General features: G+C 50.5%; 13 non-coding genes across 13 annotated transcripts; 9 read left to right on the top strand and 4 right to left on the bottom strand.

Annotated features, from left to right (window-relative positions):
• Positions 1 to 394: 394 nt before the first annotated feature.
• Positions 395 to 468, bottom strand: trnam-cau (transfer RNA methionine (anticodon CAU)). The gene has a single exon. It is a non-coding gene; the product is annotated as a tRNA-Met (tRNA).
• Positions 469 to 564: 96 nt separating this feature from the next.
• Positions 565 to 647, top strand: trnal-cag (transfer RNA leucine (anticodon CAG)). Its single transcript has one exon. It is a non-coding gene; the product is annotated as a tRNA-Leu (tRNA).
• A 1,275-nt stretch (positions 648 to 1,922) lies between these two features.
• On the top strand, positions 1,923 to 2,005 carry trnal-cag (transfer RNA leucine (anticodon CAG)). The gene has a single exon. It is a non-coding gene; the product is annotated as a tRNA-Leu (tRNA).
• A 1,269-nt stretch (positions 2,006 to 3,274) lies between these two features.
• trnal-cag (transfer RNA leucine (anticodon CAG)) lies at positions 3,275 to 3,357 on the top strand. The gene has a single exon. It is a non-coding gene; the product is annotated as a tRNA-Leu (tRNA).
• A 1,269-nt stretch (positions 3,358 to 4,626) lies between these two features.
• On the top strand, positions 4,627 to 4,709 carry trnal-cag (transfer RNA leucine (anticodon CAG)). The gene has a single exon. It is a non-coding gene; the product is annotated as a tRNA-Leu (tRNA).
• A 1,272-nt stretch (positions 4,710 to 5,981) lies between these two features.
• Positions 5,982 to 6,064, top strand: trnal-cag (transfer RNA leucine (anticodon CAG)). Its single transcript has one exon. It is a non-coding gene; the product is annotated as a tRNA-Leu (tRNA).
• Positions 6,065 to 7,157: 1,093 nt separating this feature from the next.
• On the bottom strand, positions 7,158 to 7,231 carry trnam-cau (transfer RNA methionine (anticodon CAU)). The gene has a single exon. It is a non-coding gene; the product is annotated as a tRNA-Met (tRNA).
• A 96-nt stretch (positions 7,232 to 7,327) lies between these two features.
• On the top strand, positions 7,328 to 7,410 carry trnal-cag (transfer RNA leucine (anticodon CAG)). Its single transcript has one exon. It is a non-coding gene; the product is annotated as a tRNA-Leu (tRNA).
• Positions 7,411 to 8,679: 1,269 nt separating this feature from the next.
• Positions 8,680 to 8,762, top strand: trnal-cag (transfer RNA leucine (anticodon CAG)). Its single transcript has one exon. It is a non-coding gene; the product is annotated as a tRNA-Leu (tRNA).
• A 2,623-nt stretch (positions 8,763 to 11,385) lies between these two features.
• Positions 11,386 to 11,468, top strand: trnal-cag (transfer RNA leucine (anticodon CAG)). Its single transcript has one exon. It is a non-coding gene; the product is annotated as a tRNA-Leu (tRNA).
• Positions 11,469 to 12,740: 1,272 nt separating this feature from the next.
• trnal-cag (transfer RNA leucine (anticodon CAG)) lies at positions 12,741 to 12,823 on the top strand. The gene has a single exon. It is a non-coding gene; the product is annotated as a tRNA-Leu (tRNA).
• A 1,099-nt stretch (positions 12,824 to 13,922) lies between these two features.
• trnam-cau (transfer RNA methionine (anticodon CAU)) lies at positions 13,923 to 13,996 on the bottom strand. The gene has a single exon. It is a non-coding gene; the product is annotated as a tRNA-Met (tRNA).
• Positions 13,997 to 15,273: 1,277 nt separating this feature from the next.
• trnam-cau (transfer RNA methionine (anticodon CAU)) lies at positions 15,274 to 15,347 on the bottom strand. Its single transcript has one exon. It is a non-coding gene; the product is annotated as a tRNA-Met (tRNA).
• Between the last annotated feature and the right edge of the window lie 911 nt (positions 15,348 to 16,258).

Raw genomic sequence — 16,258 nt, 5'->3', positions numbered from 1 at the left:
CACGGGCCTACACGCAATGTCGCTGGATGAGATTCAGGGAATTTACCTGGAACCTCACAGTTTTCCACAAAGCATCATTTCACCTGCCCTGAAGAGGAGCTGTGGCCTTTTGCCCCCAGGAGACACAGGAAAACCCACACGAAAGGGGACAGAGAACCTCACTCTGTCTTTCTGAGCCACGGGTGTCAAACTCAGTCCCCTGCAGAGTTTAGATTCAAGCCTGATTGAACACACCTGATCCAACCAATCATGCCCTTCGGGCTCATTTGAAAACTACACGCCTTGTGTGTTTGAGAAGGGTAGGAACAACACTCTACAGGGCTCGGGCCCTAAAGGAATTTAGTTTGATACCCCTGGTCTAAGCTCTCTCAGTTATCAGAAAAAAGCACCACCCTGCCCCGTGTGAGGCTCGAACTCACGACCTTCAGATTATGAGACTGACGCGCTGCCTAACTGCGCCAACGAGGCCCGTGGGCTACATGGGGCCCGAACAGAGATAAAGTAGCTTCTAGGTCCCCGGTTTCAGGTGTGGCTCGAACAGGCCATCTCTAGCCAGGCAAGGGTGTCAGGATGGCCGAGCGGTCTAAGGCGCTGCGTTCAGGTCGCAGTCTCCCCTGGAGGCGTGGGTTCGAATCCCACTTCTGACAGACCTATCCTTTGGCTGCAGACAGAGACTTCAGTCTTCTGCCACGTTGGGCCAGCAGGGCGTTAACTTTGACAAAACAACGCATTAGGCAGATGCTAGTATTAATTGGGCAGGCGTTGAAGGCAAGGATGAGTTTTTAGACACTTTTTGAAAATGGTTAAAGCCTCCGCTGCTCGAATTGAGATAGGCAAGCAGATCCACCAGCATAGGTCTGAACCAGCGACTTTAGGTATGTTGCTGCAGAGCCAGTGGTTATCTTGTAGGCAAACATCAGTACCTTGAATCTGATGCGAACAGCTATTGGTAGCCAGTGCAAAATTATGAAGAGAGGTGTGACGTGGGCTTTCTTTGAAGACCACTCGTTGAAGACCACTCTCGCTGCTGCATCCTGGATCAGTTGCAGAGGCTTGATAGTACGTGCCGGAAGACCCGCCAAGGGAGCGTAACAGTAGTCCGGTCTGGAGAAAACAGAGAGCTTGGACAAGGAGTTGTGTGGCCTGCTCTGATCGGAAGGGTCTAATCTTCCGAACGTTGTACAAGGCAAATCTTCAGGACCGGGCCAGTGCAGCAATATGGCCTTTGAAACTTCACAAAACCTCAGGAGGACGTGGCCACGTGTTACATGAATATGAGAGGGATGCTATTACTGCCTTCGTGTAGCATTAGCCAGCATGAATGCAGAATTTTGACTTCATTGTAAATAAAAGGATTGCACGGGCCTACACGAAATGTCGCTGGATGAGATTCAGGGAATTTACCTGGAACCTCACAGTTTTCCACAAAGCATCATTTCACCTGCCCTGAAGAGGAGCTGTGGCCTTTTGCCCCCAGTAGACACAGGGAAACCCACACGAAAGGGGACAGAGAACCTCACTCTGTCTTTCTGAGCCACGGGTGTCAAACTCAGTCCCCTGCAGAGTTTAGATTCAAGCCTGATTGAACACACCTGATCCAACCAATCATGCCCTTCAGGCTCATTTGAAAACAACACGCCTTGTGTGTTTGAGAAGGGTTGGAACAACACTCTACAGGGCTCGGGCCCTAAAGGAATTTAGTTTGATACCCCTGGTCTAAGCTCTCTCAGTTATCAGAAAAAAGCACCACCCTGCCCCGTGTGAGGCTCGAACTCACGAACTTCATATTATGAGACTGACGCGCTGCCTAACTGCGCCAACGAGGCCCGTGGGCTAGAGGGGGCCCGAACAGAGATAAAGTAGCTTCTAGGTCCCCGGTATCAGGTGTGGCTCGAACAGGCCATCTCTAGCCAGGCAAGGGTGTCAGGATGGCCGAGCGGTCTAAGGTGCTGCGTTCAGGTCGCAGTCTCCCCTGGAGGCGTGGGTTCGAATCCCACTTCTGACAGACCTATCCTTTGGCTGCAGACAGAGACTTCAGTCTTCTGCCACGTTGGTCCAGCAGGGCGTTAACTTTGACAAAACAACAGATTAGGCAGATGCTAGTATTAATTGGGCAGGCGTTGAAGGCAAGGATGAGTTTTTAGACACTTTTTGAAAATGGTTAAAGCCTCCGCTGCTCGAATTGAGATAGGCAAGCAGATCCACCAGCATAGGTCTGAACCAGCGACTTTAGGTATGTTGCTGCAGAGCCAGTGGTTATCTTGTAGGCAAACATCAGTACCTTGAATCTGATGCGAACAGCTATTGGTAGCCAGTGCAAAATTATGAAGAGAGGTGTGACGTGGGCTTTCTTTGGCTCGTTGAAGACCACTCTCGCTGCTGGATCCTGGATCAGTTGCAGAGGCTTGATAGTACGTGCCGGAAGACCCGCCAAGGGAGCGTAACAGTAGTCCGGTCTGGAGAAAACAGAGAGCTTGGACAAGGAGTTGTGTGGCCTGCTCTGATCGGAAGGGTCTAATCTTCCGAACGTTGTACAAGGCAAATCTTCAGGACCGGGCCAGTGCAGCAATATGGCCTTTGAAACTTCACAAAACCTCAGGAGGACGTGGCCACGTGTTACATGAATATGAGAGGGATGCTATTACTGCCTTCGTGTAGCATTAGCCAGCATGAATGCAGAATTTTGACTTCATTGTAAATAAAAGGATTGCACGGGCCTACACGCAATGTCGCTGGATGAGATTCAGGGAATTTACCTGGAACCTCACAGTTTTCCACAAAGCATCATTTCACCTGCCCTGAAGAGGAGCTGTGGCCTTTTGCCCCCAGGAGACACAGGGAAACCCACACGAAAGGGGACAGAGAACCTCACTCTGTCTTTCTGAGCCACGGGTGTCAAACTCAGTCCCCTGCAGAGTTTAGATTCAAGCCTGATTGAACACACCTGATCCAACCAATCATGCCCTTCAGGCTCATTTGAAAACTACATGCCTTGTGTGTTTGAGAAGGGTTGGAACAACACTCTACAGGGCTCGGGCCCTAAAGGAATTTAGTTTGATACCCCTGGTCTAAGCTCTCTCAGTTATCAGAAAAAAGCACCACCCTGCCCCGTGTGAGGCTCGAACTCACGAACTTCATATTATGAGACTGACGCGCTGCCTAACTGCGCCAACGAGGCCCGTGGGCTAAAGGGGGCCCGAACAGAGATAAAGTAGCTTCTAGGTCCCCGGTTTCAGGTGTGGCTCGAACAGGCCATCTCTAGCCAGGCAAGGGTGTCAGGATGGCCGAGCGGTCTAAGGCGCTGCGTTCAGGTCGCAGTCTCCCCTGGAGGCGTGGGATCAAATCCCACTTCTGACAGACCTATCCTTTGGCTGCAGACAGAGACTTCAGTCTTCTGCCACGTTGGGCCAGCAGGGCGTTAACTTTGACAAAACAACGCATTAGGCAGATGCTAGTATTAATTGGGCAGGCGTTGAAGGCAAGGATGAGTTTTTAGACACTTTTTGAAAATGGTTAAAGCCTCCGCTGCTCGAATTGAGATAGGCAAGCAGATCCACCAGCATAGGTCTGAACCAGCGACTTTAGGTATGTTGCTGCAGAGCCAGTGGTTATCTTGTAGGCAAACATCAGTACCTTGAATCTGATGCGAACAGCTATTGGTAGCCAGTGCAAAATTATGAAGAGAGGTGTGACGTGGGCTTTCTTTGGCTCGTTGAAGACCACTCTCGCTGCTGGATCCTGGATCAGTTGCAGAGGCTTGATAGTACGTGCCGGAAGACCCGCCAAGGGAGCGTAACAGTAGTCCGGTCTGGAGAAAACAGAGAGCTTGGACAAGGAGTTGTGTGGCCTGCTCTGATCGGAAGGGTCTAATCTTCCGAACGTTGTACAAGGCAAATCTTCAGGACCGGGCCAGTGCAGCAATATGGCCTTTGAAACTTCACAAAACCTCAGGAGGACGTGGCCACGTGTTACATGAATATGAGAGGGATGCTATTACTGCCTTCGTGTAGCATTAGCCAGCATGAATGCAGAATTTTGACTTCATTGTAAATAAAAGGATTGCACGGGCCTACACGCAATGTCGCTGGATGAGATTCAGGGAATTTACCTGGAACCTCACAGTTTTCCACAAAGCATCATTTCACCTGCCCTGAAGAGGAGCTGTGGCCTTTTGCCCCCAGGAGACACAGGGAAACCCACACGAAAGGGGACAGAGAACCTCACTCTGTCTTTCTGAGCCACGGGTGTCAAACTCAGTCCCCTGCAGAGTTTAGATTCAAGCCTGATTGAACACACCTGATCCAACCAATCATGCCCTTCAGGCTCATTTGAAAACTACATGCCTTGTGTGTTTGAGAAGGGTTGGAACAACACTCTACAGGGCTCGGGCCCTAAAGGAATTTAGTTTGATACCCCTGGTCTAAGCTCTCTCAGTTATCAGAAAAAAGCACCACCCTGCCCCGTGTGAGGCTCGAACTCACGAACTTCATATTATGAGACTGACGCGCTGCCTAACTGCGCCAACGAGGCCCGTGGGCTAAAGGGGGCCCGAACAGAGATAAAGTAGCTTCTAGGTCCCCGGTTTCAGGTGTGGCTCGAACAGGCCATCTCTAGCCAGGCAAGGGTGTCAGGATGGCCGAGCGGTCTAAGGCGCTGCGTTCAGGTCGCAGTCTCCCCTGGAGGCGTGGGATCAAATCCCACTTCTGACAGACCTATCCTTTGGCTGCAGACAGAGACTTCAGTCTTCTGCCACGTTGGGCCAGCAGGGCGTTAACTTTGACAAAACAACGCATTAGGCAGATGCTAGTATTAATTGGGCAGGCGTTGAAGGCAAGGAGTTTTTAGACACTTTTTGAAAATGGTTAAAGCCTCCGCTGCTCGAATTGAGATAGGCAAGCAGATCCACCAGCATAGGTCTGAACCAGCGACTTTAGGTATGTTGCTGCAGAGCCAGTGGTTATCTTGTAGGCAAACATCAGTACCTTGAATCTGATGCGAACAGCTATTGGTAGCCAGTGCAAAATTATGAAGAGAGGTGTGACGTGGGCTTTCTTTGAAGACCACTCGTTGAAGACCACTCTCGCTGCTGCATCCTGGATCAGTTGCAGAGGCTTGATAGTACGTGCCGGAAGACCCGCCAAGGGAGCGTAACAGTAGTCCGGTCTGGAGAAAACAGAGAGCTTGGACAAGGAGTTGTGTGGCCTGCTCTGATCGGAAGGGTCTAATCTTCCGAACGTTGTACAAGGCAAATCTTCAGGACCGGGCCAGTGCAGCAATATGGCCTTTGAAACTTCACAAAACCTCAGGAGGACGTGGCCACGTGTTACATGAATATGAGAGGGATGCTATTACTGCCTTCGTGTAGCATTAGCCAGCATGAATGCAGAATTTTGACTTCATTGTAAATAAAAGGATTGCACGGGCCTACACGAAATGTCGCTGGATGAGATTCAGGGAATTTACCTGGAACCTCACAGTTTTCCACAAAGCATCATTTCACCTGCCCTGAAGAGGAGCTGTGGCCTTTTGCCCCCAGGAGACACAGGGAAACCCACACGAAAGGGGACAGAGAACCTCACTCTGTCTTTCTGAGCCACGGGTGTCAAACTCAGTCCCCTGCAGAGTTTAGATTCAAGCCTGATTGAACACACCTGATCCAACCAATCATGCCCTTCAGGCTCATTTGAAAACAACACGCCTTGTGTGTTTGAGAAGGGTTGGAACAACACTCTACAGGGCTCGGGCCCTAAAGGAATTTAGTTTGATACCCCTGGTCTAAGCTCTCTCAGTTATCAGAAAAAAACACCACCCTGCCCCGTGTGAGGCTCGAACTCACGAACTTCATATTATGAGACTGACGCGCTGCCTAACTGCGCCAACGAGGCCCGTGGGCTAGAGGGGGCCCGAACAGAGATAAAGTAGCTTCTAGGTCCCCGGTATCAGGTGTGGCTCGAACAGGCCATCTCTAGCCAGGCAAGGGTGTCAGGATGGCCGAGCGGTCTAAGGCGCTGCGTTCAGGTCGCAGTCTCCCCTGGAGGCGTGGGTTCGAATCCCACTTCTGACAGACCTATCCTTTGGCTGCAGACAGAGACTTCAGTCTTCTGCCACGTTGGGCCAGCAGGGCGTTAACTTTGACAAAACAACAGATTAGGCAGATGCTAGTATTAATTGGGCAGGCGTTGAAGGCAAGGATGAGTTTTTAGACACTTTTTGAAAATGGTTAAAGCCTCCGCTGCTCGAATTGAGATAGGCAAGCAGATCCACCAGCATAGGTCTGAACCAGCGACTTTAGGTATGTTGCTGCAGAGCCAGTGGTTATCTTGTAGGCAAACATCAGTACCTTGAATCTGATGCGAACAGCTATTGGTAGCCAGTGCAAAATTATGAAGAGAGGTGTGACGTGGGCTTTCTTTGGCTCGTTAAAGACCACTCTCGCTGCTGCATCCTGGATCAGTTGCAGAGGCTTGATAGTACGTGCCGGAAGACCCGCCAAGGGAGCGTAACAGTAGTCCGATCTGGAGAAAACAGAGAGCTTGGACAAGGAGTTGTGTGGCCTGCTCTGATCGGAAGGGTCTAATCTTCCGAACGTTGTACAAGGCAAATCTTCAGGCCAGTGCAGCAATATGGCCTTTGAAACTTCACAAAACCTCAGGAGGACGTGGCCACGTGTTACATGAATATGAGAGGGATGCTATTACTGCCTTCGTGTAGCATTAGCCAGCATGAATGCAGAATTTTGACTTCATTGTAAATAAAAGGATTGCACGGGCCTACACGCAATGTCGCTGGATGAGATTCAGGGAATTTACCTGGAACCTCACAGTTTTCCACAAAGCATCATTTCACCTGCCCTGAAGAGGAGCTGTGGCCTTTTGCCCCCAGGAGACACAGGGAAACCCACACGAAAGGGGACAGAGAACCTCACTCTGTCTTTCTGAGCCACGGGTGTCAAACTCAGTCCCCTGCAGAGTTTAGATTCAAGCCTGATTGAACACACCTGATCCAACCAATCATGCCCTTCAGGCTCATTTGAAAACTACACGCCTTGTGTGTTTGAGAAGGGTAGGAACAACACTCTACAGGGCTCGGGCCCTAAAGGAATTTAGTTTGATACCCCTGGTCTAAGCTCTCTCAGTTATCAGAAAAAAGCACCACCCTGCCCCGTGTGAGGCTCGAACTCACGACCTTCAGATTATGAGACTGACGCGCTGCCTAACTGCGCCAACGAGGCCCGTGGGCTAGATGGGGCCCGAACAGAGATAAAGTAGCTTCTAGGTCCCCGGTTTCAGGTGTGGCTCGAACAGGCCATCTCTAGCCAGGCAAGGGTGTCAGGATGGCCGAGCGGTCTAAGGCGCTGCGTTCAGGTCGCAGTCTCCCCTGGAGGCGTGGGTTCGAATCCCACTTCTGACAGACCTATCCTTTGGCTGCAGACAGAGACTTCAGTCTTCTGCCATGTTGGGCCAGCAGGGCGTTAACTTTGACAAAACAACGCATTAGGCAGATGCTAGTATTAATTGGGCAGGCGTTGAAGGCAAGGATGAGTTTTTAGACACTTTTTGAAAATGGTTAAAGCCTCCGCTGCTCGAATTGAGATAGGCAAGCAGATCCACCAGCATAGGTCTGAACCAGCGACTTTAGGTATGTTGCTGCAGAGCCAGTGGTTATCTTGTAGGCAAACATCAGTACCTTGAATCTGATGCGAACAGCTATTGGTAACCAGTGCAAAATTATGAAGAGAGGTGTGACGTGGGCTTTCTTTGGCTCGTTGAAGACCACTCTCGCTGCTGCATCCTGGATCAGTTGCAGAGGCTTGATAGTACGTGCCGGAAGACCCGCCAAGGGAGCGTAACAGTAGTCCGGTCTGGAGAAAACAGAGAGCTTGGACAAGGAGTTGTGTGGCCTGCTCTGATCGGAAGGGTCTAATCTTCCGAACGTTGTACAAGGCAAATCTTCAGGACCGGGCCAGTGCAGCAATATGGCCTTTGAAACTTCACAAAACCTCAGGAGGACGTGGCCACGTGTTACATGAATATGAGAGGGATGCTATTACTGCCTTCGTGTAGCATTAGCCAGCATGAATGCAGAATTTTGACTTCATTGTAAATAAAAGGATTGCACGGGCCTACACGCAATGTCGCTGGATGAGATTCAGGGAATTTACCTGGAACCTCACAGTTTTCCACAAAGCATCATTTCACCTGCCCTGAAGAGGAGCTGTGGCCTTTTGCCCCCAGGAGACACAGGGAAACCCACACGAAAGGGGACAGAGAACCTCACTCTGTCTTTCTGAGCCACGGGTGTCAAACTCAGTCCCCTGCAGAGTTTAGATTCAAGCCTGATTGAACACACCTGATCCAACCAATCATGCCCTTCAGGCTCATTTGAAAACTACATGCCTTGTGTGTTTGAGAAGGGTTGGAACAACACTCTACAGGGCTCGGGCCCTAAAGGAATTTAGTTTGATACCCCTGGTCTAAGCTCTCTCAGTTATCAGAAAAAAGCACCACCCTGCCCCGTGTGAGGCTCGAACTCACGAACTTCATATTATGAGACTGACGCGCTGCCTAATTGCGCCAACGAGGCCCGTGGGCTAAAGGGGGCCCGAACAGAGATAAAGTAGCTTCTAGGTCCCCGGTTTCAGGTGTGGCTCGAACAGGCCATCTCTAGCCAGGCAAGGGTGTCAGGATGGCCGAGCGGTCTAAGGCGCTGCGTTCAGGTCGCAGTCTCCCCTGGAGGCGTGGGATCAAATCCCACTTCTGACAGACCTATCCTTTGGCTGCAGACAGAGACTTCAGTCTTCTGCCACGTTGGGCCAGCAGGGCGTTAACTTTGACAAACAACGCATTAGGCAGATGCTAGTATTAATTGGGCAGGCGTTGAAGGCAAGGAGTTTTTAGACACTTTTTGAAAATGGTTAAAGCCTCCGCTGCTCGAATTGAGATAGGCAAGCAGATCCACCAGCATAGGTCTGAACCAGCGACTTTAGGTATGTTGCTGCAGAGCCAGTGGTTATCTTGTAGGCAAACATCAGTACCTTGAATCTGATGCGAACAGCTATTGGTAGCCAGTGCAAAATTATGAAGAGAGGTGTGACGTGGGCTTTCTTTGAAGACCACTCGTTGAAGACCACTCTCGCTGCTGCATCCTGGATCAGTTGCAGAGGCTTGATAGTACGTGCCGGAAGACCCGCCAAGGGAGCGTAACAGTAGTCCGGTCTGGAGAAAACAGAGAGCTTGGACAAGGAGTTGTGTGGCCTGCTCTGATCGGAAGGGTCTAATCTTCCGAACGTTGTACAAGGCAAATCTTCAGGACCGGGCCAGTGCAGCAATATGGCCTTTGAAACTTCACAAAACCTCAGGAGGACGTGGCCACGTGTTACATGAATATGAGAGGGATGCTATTACTGCCTTCGTGTAGCATTAGCCAGCATGAATGCAGAATTTTGACTTCATTGTAAATAAAAGGATTGCACGGGCCTACACGAAATGTCGCTGGATGAGATTCAGGGAATTTACCTGGAACCTCACAGTTTTCCACAAAGCATCATTTCACCTGCCCTGAAGAGGAGCTGTGGCCTTTTGCCCCCAGGAGACACAGGGAAACCCACACGAAAGGGGACAGAGAACCTCACTCTGTCTTTCTGAGCCACGGGTGTCAAACTCAGTCCCCTGCAGAGTTTAGATTCAAGCCTGATTGAACACACCTGATCCAACCAATCATGCCCTTCAGGCTCATTTGAAAACAACACGCCTTGTGTGTTTGAGAAGGGTTGGAACAACACTCTACAGGGCTCGGGCCCTAAAGGAATTTAGTTTGATACCCCTGGTCTAAGCTCTCTCAGTTATCAGAAAAAAGCACCACCCTGCCCCGTGTGAGGCTCGAACTCACGAACTTCATATTATGAGACTGACGCGCTGCCTAACTGCGCCAACGAGGCCCGTGGGCTAGAGGGGGCCCGAACAGAGATAAAGTAGCTTCTAGGTCCCCGGTATCAGGTGTGGCTCGAACAGGCCATCTCTAGCCAGGCAAGGGTGTCAGGATGGCCGAGCGGTCTAAGACGCTGCGTTCAGGTCGCAGTCTCCCCTGGAGGCGTGGGTTCGAATCCCACTTCTGACAGACCTATCCTTTGGCTGCAGACAGAGACTTCAGTCTTCTGCCACGTTGGGCCAGCAGGGCGTTAACTTTGACAAAACAACAGATTAGGCAGATGCTAGTATTAATTGGGCAGGCGTTGAAGGCAAGGATGAGTTTTTAGACACTTTTTGAAAATGGTTAAAGCCTCCGCTGCTCGAATTGAGATAGGCAAGCAGATCCACCAGCATAGGTCTGAACCAGCGACTTTAGGTATGTTGCTGCAGAGCCAGTGGTTATCTTGTAGGCAAACATCAGTACCTTGAATCTGATGCGAACAGCTATTGGTAGCCAGTGCAAAATTATGAAGAGAGGTGTGACGTGGGCTTTCTTTGGCTCGTTGAAGACCACTCTCGCTGCTGGATCCTGGATCAGTTGCAGAGGCTTGATAGTACGTGCCGGAAGACCCGCCAAGGGAGCGTAACAGTAGTCCGGTCTGGAGAAAACAGAGAGCTTGGACAAGGAGTTGTGTGGCCTGCTCTGATCGGAAGGGTCTAATCTTCCGAACGTTGTACAAGGCAAATCTTCAGGACCGGGCCAGTGCAGCAATATGGCCTTTGAAACTTCACAAAACCTCAGGAGGACGTGGCCACGTGTTACATGAATATGAGAGGGATGCTATTACTGCCTTCGTGTAGCATTAGCCAGCATGAATGCAGAATTTTGACTTCATTGTAAATAAAAGGATTGCACGGGCCTACACGCAATGTCGCTGGATGAGATTCAGGGAATTTACCTGGAACCTCACAGTTTTCCACAAAGCATCATTTCACCTGCCCTGAAGAGGAGCTGTGGCCTTTTGCCCCCAGGAGACACAGGGAAACCCACACGAAAGGGGACAGAGAACCTCACTCTGTCTTTCTGAGCCACGGGTGTCAAACTCAGTCCCCTGCAGAGTTTAGATTCAAGCCTGATTGAACACACCTGATCCAACCAATCATGCCCTTCAGGCTCATTTGAAAACTACATGCCTTGTGTGTTTGAGAAGGGTTGGAACAACACTCTACAGGGCTCGGGCCCTAAAGGAATTTAGTTTGATACCCCTGGTCTAAGCTCTCTCAGTTATCAGAAAAAAGCACCACCCTGCCCCGTGTGAGGCTCGAACTCACGAACTTCATATTATGAGACTGACGCGCTGCCTAACTGCGCCAACGAGGCCCGTGGGCTAAAGGGGGCCCGAACAGAGATAAAGTAGCTTCTAGGTCCCCGGTTTCAGGTGTGGCTCGAACAGGCCATCTCTAGCCAGGCAAGGGTGTCAGGATGGCCGAGCGGTCTAAGGCGCTGCGTTCAGGTCGCAGTCTCCCCTGGAGGCGTGGGATCAAATCCCACTTCTGACAGACCTATCCTTTGGCTGCAGACAGAGACTTCAGTCTTCTGCCACGTTGGGCCAGCAGGGCGTTAACTTTGACAAAACAACGCATTAGGCAGATGCTAGTATTAATTGGGCAGGCGTTGAAGGCAAGGAGTTTTTAGACACTTTTTGAAAATGGTTAAAGCCTCCGCTGCTCGAATTGAGATAGGCAAGCAGATCCACCAGCATAGGTCTGAACCAGCGACTTTAGGTATGTTGCTGCAGAGCCAGTGGTTATCTTGTAGGCAAACATCAGTACCTTGAATCTGATGCGAACAGCTATTGGTAGCCAGTGCAAAATTATGAAGAGAGGTGTGACGTGGGCTTTCTTTGAAGACCACTCGTTGAAGACCACTCTCGCTGCTGCATCCTGGATCAGTTGCAGAGGCTTGATAGTACGTGCCGGAAGACCCGCCAAGGGAGCGTAACAGTAGTCCGGTCTGGAGAAAACAGAGAGCTTGGACAAGGAGTTGTGTGGCCTGCTCTGATCGGAAGGGTCTAATCTTCCGAACGTTGTACAAGGCAAATCTTCAGGACCGGGCCAGTGCAGCAATATGGCCTTTGAAACTTCACAAAACCTCAGGAGGACGTGGCCACGTGTTACATGAATATGAGAGGGATGCTATTACTGCCTTCGTGTAGCATTAGCCAGCATGAATGCAGAATTTTGACTTCATTGTAAATAAAAGGATTGCACGGGCCTACACGAAATGTCGCTGGATGAGATTCAGGGAATTTACCTGGAACCTCACAGTTTTCCACAAAGCATCATTTCACCTGCCCTGAAGAGGAGCTGTGGCCTTTTGCCCCCAGGAGACACAGGGAAACCCACACGAAAGGGGACAGAGAACCTCACTCTGTCTTTCTGAGCCACGGGTGTCAAACTCAGTCCCCTGCAGAGTTTAGATTCAAGCCTGATTGAACACACCTGATCCAACCAATCATGCCCTTCAGGCTCATTTGAAAACAACACGCCTTGTGTGTTTGAGAAGGGTTGGAACAACACTCTACAGGGCTCGGGCCCTAAAGGAATTTAGTTTGATACCCCTGGTCTAAGCTCTCTCAGTTATCAGAAAAAAGCACCACCCTGCCCCGTGTGAGGCTCGAACTCACGAACTTCATATTATGAGACTGACGCGCTGCCTAACTGCGCCAACGAGGCCCGTGGGCTAGAGGGGGCCCGAACAGAGATAAAGTAGCTTCTAGGTCCCCGGTATCAGGTGTGGCTCGAACAGGCCATCTCTAGCCAGGCAAGGGTGTCAGGATGGCCGAGCGGTCTAAGGCGCTGCGTTCAGGTCGCAGTCTCCCCTGGAGGCGTGGGTTCGAATCCCACTTCTGACAGACCTATCCTTTGGCTGCAGACAGAGACTTCAGTCTTCTGCCACGTTGGGCCAGCAGGGCGTTAACTTTGACAAAACAACAGATTAGGCAGATGCTAGTATTAATTGGGCAGGCGTTGAAGGCAAGGATGAGTTTTTAGACACTTTTTGAAAATGGTTAAAGCCTCCGCTGCTCGAATTGAGATAGGCAAGCAGATCCACCAGCATAGGTCTGAACCAGCGACTTTAGGTATGTTGCTGCAGAGCCAGTGGTTATCTTGTAGGCAAACATCAGTACCTTGAATCTGATGCGAACAGCTATTGGTAGCCAGTGCAAAATTATGAAGAGAGGTGTGACGTGGGCTTTCTTTGGCTCGTTGAAGACCACTCTCGCTGCTGCATCCTGGATCAGTTGCAGAGGCTTGATAGTACGTGCCGGAAGACCCGCCAAGGGAGCGTAACAGTAGTCCGGTCTGGAGAAAACAGAGAGCTTGGACAAGGAGTTGTGTGGCCTGCTCTGATCGGAAGGGTCTAATCTTCCGAACGTTGTACAAGGCAAATCTTCAGGACCGGGCCAGTGCAGCAATATGGCCTTTGAAACTTCACAAAACCTCAGGAGGACGTGGCCACGTGTTACATGAATATGAGAGGGATGCTATTACTGCCTTCGTGTAGCATTAGCCAGCATGAATGCAGAATTTTGACTTCATTGTAAATAAAAGGATTGCACGGGCCTACACGCAATGTCGCTGGATGAGATTCAGGGAATTTACCTGGAACCTCACAGTTTTCCACAAAGCATCATTTCACCTGCCCTGAAGAGGAGCTGTGGCCTTTTGCCCCCAGGAGACACAGGGAAACCCACACGAAAGGGGACAGAGAACCTCACTCTGTCTTTCTGAGCCACGGGTGTCAAACTCAGTCCCCTGCAGAGTTTAGATTCAAGCCTGATTGAACACACCGGATCCAACCAATCATGCCCTTCAGGCTCATTTGAAAACTACACGCCTTGTGTGTTTGAGAAGGGTTGGAACAACACTCTACATGGTTCGGGCCCTAAAGGAATTTAGTTTGATACCCCTGGTCTAAGCTCTCTCAGTTATCAGAAAAAAGCACCACCCTGCCCCGTGTGAGGCTCGAACTCACGACCTTCAGATTATGAGACTGACGCGCTGCCTAACTGCGCCAACGAGGCCCGTGGGCTAGATGGGGCCCGAACAGAGATAAAGTAGCTTCTAGGTCCCCGGTTTCAGGTGTGGCTCGAACAGGCCATCTCTAGCCAGGCAAGGGTGTCAGGATGGCCGAGCGGTCTAAGGCGCTGCGTTCAGGTCGCAGTCTCCCCTGGAGGTCTGGGTTCGAATCCCACTTCTGACAGACCTATCCTTTGGCTGCAGACAGAGACTTCAGTCTTCTGCCACGTTGGGCCAGCAGGGCGTTAACTTTGACAAAACAACGCATTAGGCAGATGCTAGTATTAATTGGGCAGGCGTTGAAGGCAAGGATGAGTTTTTAGACACTTTTTGAAATGGTTAAAGCCTCCGCTGCTCGAATTGAGATAGGCAAGCAGATCCACCAGCATAGGTCTGAACCAGCGACTTTAGGTATGTTGCTGCAGAGCCAGTGGTTATCTTGTAGGCAAACATCAGTACCTTGAATCTGATGCGAACAGCTATTGGTAGCCAGTGCAAAATTATGAAGAGAGGTGTGACGTGGGCTTTCTTTGGCTCGTTGAAGACCACTCTCGCTGCTGCATCCTGGATCAGTTGCAGAGGCTTGATAGTACGTGCCGGAAGACCCGCAAAGGGAGCGTAACAGTAGTCCGGTCTGGAGAAAACAGAGAGCTTGGACAAGGAGTTGTGTGGCCTGCTCTGATCGGAAGGGTCTAATCTTCCGAACGTTGTACAAGGCAAATCTTCAGGACCGGGCCAGTGCAGCAATATGGCCTTTGAAACTTCACAAAACCTCAGGAGGACGTGGCCACGTGTTACATGAATATGAGAGGGATGCTATTACTGCCTTCGTGTAGCATTAGCCAGCATGAATGCAGAATTTTGACTTCATTGTAAATAAAAGGATTGCACGGGCCTACACGCAATGTCGCTGGATGAGATTCAGGGAATTTACCTGGAACCTCACAGTTTTCCACAAAGCATCATTTCACCTGCCCTGAAGAGGAGCTGTGGCCTTTTGCCCCCAGGAGACACAGGGAAACCCACACGAAAGGGGACAGAGAACCTCACTCTGTCTTTCTGAGCCACGGGTGTCAAACTCAGTCCCCTGCAGAGTTTAGATTCAAGCCTGATTGAACACACCTGATCCAACCAATCATGCCCTTCAGGCTCATTTGAAAACTACACGCCTTGTGTGTTTGAGAAGTGTTGGAACAACACTCTACAGGGTTCGGGCCCTAAAGGAATTTAGTTTGATACCCCTGGTCTAAGCTCTCTCAGTTATCAGAAAAAAGCACCACCCTGCCCCGTGTGAGGCTCGAACTCACGACCTTCAGATTATGAGACTGACGCGCTGCCTAACTGCGCCAACGAGGCCCGTGGGCTAGATGGGGCCCGAACAGAGATAAAGTAGCTTCTAGGTCCCCGGTTTCAGGTGTGGCTCGAACAGGCCATCTCTAGCCAGGCAAGGGTGTCAGGATGGCCGAGCGGTCTAAGGCGCTGCGTTCAGGTCGCAGTCTCCCCTGGAGGTCTGGGTTCGAATCCCACTTCTGACAGACCTATCCTTTGGCTGCAGACAGAGACTTCAGTCTTCTGCCACGTTGGGCCAGCAGGGCGTTAACTTTGACAAAACAACGCATTAGGCAGATGCTAGTATTAATTGGGCAGGCGTTGAAGGCAAGGATGAGTTTTTAGACACTTTCATGAAATGGTTAAAGCCTCCGCTGCTCGAATTGAGATAGGCAACCAGATCCACCAGCATAGGTCTGAACCAGCGACTTTAGGTATGTTGCTGCAGAGCCAGTGGTTATCTTGTAGGCAAACATCAGTACCTTGAATCTGATGCGAACAGCTATTGGTAGCCAGTGCAAAATTATGAAGAGAGGTGTGACGTGGGCTTTCTTTGGCTCGTTGAAGACCACTCTCACTGCTGCATCCTGGATCAGTTGCAGAGGCTTGATAGTACGTGCCGGAAGACCCGCCAAGGCCAAGGGAGCGTAACAGTAGTCTGGTCTGGAGAAAACAGAGAGCTTGGACAAGGAGTTGTGTGGCCTGCTCTGATCGGAAGGGTCTAATCTTCCGAACGTTGTACAAGGCAAATCTTCAGGACCGGGCCAGTGCAGCAATATGGCCTTTGAAACTTCACAAAACCTCAGGAGGACGTGGCCACGTGTTACATGAATATGAGAGGGATGCTATTACTGCCTTCGTGTAGCATTAGCCAGCATGAATGCAGAATTTTGACTTCATTGTAAATAAAAGGATTGCACGGGCCTACACGCAATGTC

Source organism: Carassius gibelio, chromosome A4, assembly GCF_023724105.1.
Source record: "Carassius gibelio isolate Cgi1373 ecotype wild population from Czech Republic chromosome A4, carGib1.2-hapl.c, whole genome shotgun sequence".
Classification (NCBI taxonomy): Eukaryota; Metazoa; Chordata; class Actinopteri; order Cypriniformes; family Cyprinidae; genus Carassius; species Carassius gibelio.
Note: the sequence above shows the minus strand (reverse complement) of the source record. Positions and strands in the feature narration are given on the sequence as shown.